A 5503-nucleotide genomic window follows, 5' to 3' on the forward strand; every position below is an offset into this window, starting at 1 on the left:
ATATATATATATATATATATATCCTCCCTTTAATAGAATGTTAGGATAACCACAGACTATACAGACTTCTTATCTCCTTTCACAGGGTTGGCCTAAGTTGGCACGGCACGACATGCTACGTTTTTACGATAGGTTTTTAGAGTGCCATCTCACGGCAAGATTTTGTGTTTCGTATCCAAAGGATCCTTAAATATCCCTGAATACAGATGTTTGCTGATTTGTCGTGTACATTACTTGTACACTATAGAACATGCTGTGGAAAATATCGCATATTATAGCTGATAATCGATCTCTTTAACTCTCTTATCTATGGGGATAACTTATAAAAAACAACAATGTCCGGTGTTCAGGGGACTAAACTAAGAAACAACTTAAGGGGACTAAACTAAGACACAACTTTAGGGGCCTAAACTAAGAAACAACTTCAGGGGCCTAAACTAAGAAACAACTTTAGGGGCCTAAACTAAGAAACAACTTCAGGGGCCTAAACTAAGAAACAACTTCAGGGGCCTAAACTGAGAAACAACTTTAGGGGCCTAAACTGAGAAATAACTTTAGGGGCCTAAACTAAGACACAACTTCAGGGGCCTAAACTGAGAAACAAATAAAAAATTCATAAAAAATAAATTTATTTAAAGTCTAGCTGGGCCTGGATGGGTTTATTAAGGTTTATTAATTTATCTAAGAAAGAAGTAAAAAACTTATCAGCTGCAGCTGTACTATATCAGCTGCAGGGAACCATGACTGTACTATATCAGCTGCAGGGAACCATTTATGCACTATATCAACTGCAGGGAACCATGAATGACTGCAGGGAACCATGACTGTACTATATCAGCTGCAGGGAACCATTTATGCACTATATCAGCTGCAGGGAACCATGACTGTACTATATCAGCTGCAGGGAACCATTTATGCACTATATCAACTGCAGGGAACCATGAATGAACTATATCAGCTGCAGGGAACCATGACTGTACTATATCAGCTGCAGGGAACCATTTATGCACTATATCAACTGCAGGGAACCATGAATGTAATAAATCTGTTACAGGGAACCATGAATGAAATATATCAGCTGCAGGGAACCATTTAAGCACTATATCAACTGCAGGGAACCATGAATGAACTATATAAGCTGCTGGGAACAATGAATGTACTATATCAGCTACAGGGAACTATAAATGTAATATATCAGCTGCAGGGAACCATGAATAGAATATATCAGCTGCTGGGAACCATGAATGCAATGTATTAGCTGCAGGGAACCATGAATGGAATATATCAACTGCAGGGAACCATGAATGTAATATATCAGCTGCAGGGAACCATAAATGTAATATATCAGCCGCAGGGAACCATGAATGGAATATATCAGCTGCAGGGAACCATGAATGTAATATATCTGCTGCTGGGAACCATGAATGTAATATATCAGCTGCAGGGAACCATGAATGTAATATATCAGCTGCAGGGAACCATGAACGGAATATATCAACTGCAGGGAACCATAAATGTAATATATCAGCTACAGGGAACCATGAATGGAATATATCAGCTGCAGGGAACCATGAATGTAATATATTAGCTGCAGGGAACCATGAATGAACTATATCAGCTGCTGGGAACCATGAATGTAATATATCTGCTACAGGAAACCATAAATGAAATATATCAGCTGCAGGGAACCATGAATGTAATATATCAGCTGCAGGGAACCATGAATATAATATATCAGCTGCAGGGAACCATGAATTTAATATATCAGCTGCAGGGAACCATGAATGTAATATATCAGCTGCAGGGAACCATGAATGTAATATATCAGCTGCAGGGAACCATGATTGTAATATATCAGCTGCAGGGAACCATGATTGTAATATATTAGCTGCAGAGAACCATGAATGTAATAAATCTGCTGCAGGGAGCCATGAATGCACTATAACAGCTGCAGAGAACCATGAATGTAATATATCTGCTGCAGTGAACCATGAATGTACTATATCACCTGCACGGAACCATGAATGTAGTATATCAGCAGCAGGGAACCATGAATGTACTATATCAACTGCAGGGAACCATGAATGTAATATATTTGCTGCAGGGAACCATGTCTGCACTATATTAACTGCAGGGAACCATGAATGTAATATATCAGCTGCAGGGAACCATGGATGTAATATATCAGCTGCAGGTAAACATGAATGGAATATATCAGCTGCACGAAACCAGGAATGTAATATATCAGCTGCAGGGAACCACTAATGTAATATATAAGCTGCAGGGAACCATGTATGCACATATCAGCTGCAGGGAACCATGAATGTAATATATCAGCTGTAGGGAACCATGGATGTAATATTTTGGCTGAAGGGAACCCTGAATTTACTGTATCAGCAGCAGGGAACCATGAATGTACTATATCAGCTGCAGGGAACCATGAATGTAATATATCAGCTGCAAGGAACCATGAGTGTAATATATCAGCTGCAGGGAACCATGTATTTACTATATCAGCTGCAGGGGAACCATAAATGTAATTTATCATTTGCAGGAAACCTTGAATGTAATATATCAGCTGCAGGGAACCATGAGTGATATATATCAGCTGCAGGGAACCATGAATGTAATATATCAGCAGCAGAGAACCTTGGATGTAATATATAAGCTGCAGGGAACCATGAATGGAATACATTAGCTGCAGGGAACCATGAATGGAATATATCAGCTGCAGGGAACCATGAAACGAATAATTTAGCTGCAGGGAACCATGAATATAATATATCAGCTGCAGGGAACCATGAATGGAATATATCAGTTGCAGGGAACCATGAATGGAATATATTAGCTGCAGGGAACCATGAATATAATATATTAGCTGCAGGGAACCATGAATATAATATATTAGCTGCAGGGAACCATGAAACGAATAAATTAGCTGCAGGGAACCATGAAACGAATAAATTAGCTGCAGGGAACCATGAATATAATATATTAGCTGCAGGGAACCATGAATATAATATATTAGCTGCAGGGAATCATTAATGGAATATATTAGCTGCAGGGAACCATGAATGTAATATATTAGCTGCAGGGAACCATGAATGTAATATATCTGATGCACGGAACCATGATTGTACTATAAAAAGAAGGCTGAATATAATCTGTAAAATATCGTCCTGTTTGTGTAACCCTGTATATATTTTTGTATATATAAATAGTTTAACGTTAATATTTTATAACACAATCCTAGTTAACATGGTGTTGATCGTTTTCAATCAAAAATCGTTTATTACACGTTGGTTATCTAAAGGCGGTCATATTTTTTTGGAACTATATGAAGCGTTAACAAGAAGTCCTGCTTGTTAATTCTAAAAACGTTTGGTATCTGTTAAAGGCCCTTAATACCATTATAAATATGTTTACTTGCTTAATTCATTTTTTTGTCTTCCGGAATTTTTAAAGTAATCGAACTGAGTCTTTGCCACCAAAATTGAATCCCGTTATCTTTGAAACCTGATATATAGTGTGCACCTTTGATGTTCAAAACTGTTAGATCAAAATAAAAACATCACAGCCAAAACTAAAAAAAACCTAAATTTTTTTGAAAAAAATTCCATGGGCAAAAAAATTAAAGACAATAAAAACAAAACAAAAGTAAGGAAAAAAAAATAAAATATCCAAACTTTAATCTTAAAGCAAACAATAAAAAAAGGCAACTATAATTCTACATTTTTCTGGTTATTTCATAGATTTTAGACTTATTCCCACACTTCTCCAATATAGTATATAGTTGTAATCTACGTTTCAGCAAACCAATTAATATCTTTATATCTTTTCCCAGGACCTCTTTGGAGCAAATGTTGTCCAAATCTTTGAATTTTTTAAAATCTTACTTCACATCTTTGTGTCTTAAACCATAGCAGTTGTCAAATAAGACAAACAGACAAACAGACATTCAGACAAGAGAAATGTATACATATCTATATGGATTAATACATAGATAAACATCTAGTGATGGCACCTATTTCGGCTTTTTTCAAAACATATTTATTATAACAAATTTTCATTCTAGAAAGTAACCAACATTTTTACTGTGTCAAACTATAGAAAATGATAATAATGAAATTATTGTTTATGAATAAAATATTGAAGATATGGAAGTTGTTAGTTGTCAGTTAAAACTGAAACAAATTCACATCATACTGTGCAAATATTTAAATCTTTTATATACAGGGTGTCCCACGAAACATGACAGTTGGTAAATGATTTGGAATGTCTTCTTCCTTATACTTTATTATATTAAAGACTGTTTGCTTTTTTTCGTTCAATAAAATCTTTTACAAAAATATATTTTGCTTTGAAATCAATTTTACTATAATATGATTACCATTAAATATTCTTATAATTCTCTTTGGTATTAAACAACTTAAGCAATTATGGAAGAAGACATTTTAAATGTTTCACCAACTGTCATGTTTCATGGGGCACCCTGTATTTGTGCAATATATGTCATGTTACTTATTTTCGTATTCATGCGCAAAATCATGCAAAAATTATGACTTTTATTTTGTATTCATCCGCAATTTCGTGTAAAAAAAATATTTATTTCGAATGTATGCGCAATTTTGTGCAAACCTGGAATCGTATTGGTACGAAAATGATGCAAAATTTCTGGCAAAAATAAAATTTCGTGCAAAAACGCGAAATTGTTACGCAAGAGAATCTACCCTACACAAACGGCTTGATCAAATTGGCTGACTATTTGTTCAGGAAGCCGATGGGTGCCCTGGAAGTAACATAGACAAAAAAAATCAAGTTTTTTCTTCTTCAAAATTATATTTTTTTTTTTCAAAGTTAAAGTTGTTTAAGTTTCACGGGCAACGCCGGGCACTTCACCTTGTGACATATAATACTTATTGAATCTCTATAAATATTTTATAAGTTTATGAAATATTCACATGTTTCTGTGTGAATAAAAAAAATATTTGATTTGATTTAATAGATTTAATTAATTAAATATTTTTCTTCTTCGATTCAGTTATGGTAACTTCACATATTTACACCCTTGAATTATACATTTAAATGTATTCTGATAGTTAATAAATCTTGCTTTATATTAAAAAATATAAAAAGTTAGTTATTCCCAATATAAAAAACATCCTACAGTGATAACCAGAAAACTCTGGAATAGGAAGACGGTCTTTAGACGCAAGTTATATGACTTAAGATAGTCAGCCGACTTTACAAGAGACAACAATAAAAAAAAAATCCGCGCCTCGCAGAGTTTTTGGTGAAATTATAATCATTATAATTATTGTAAGTTGTTACAATGAGCCAAACCATAAATAAAAACTTTTTAAAAAAATTACTTTCCTTCTACAATTCCTACCCCCATCAAAAAAATGCCTAGCCCCACCGGTTACATAGGAAGGTAGAAATCTCTGATTTTATTTCGTAAACATGATTTAAATGTACATTAAAAATTTAAACCTTCTCTCTC

The sequence above is a fragment of the Eurytemora carolleeae genome, unplaced genomic scaffold, assembly GCF_000591075.1.
Source record: "Eurytemora carolleeae unplaced genomic scaffold, Eaff_2.0 scaffold445, whole genome shotgun sequence".
NCBI lineage: Eukaryota > Metazoa > Arthropoda > Copepoda > Calanoida > Temoridae > Eurytemora > Eurytemora carolleeae.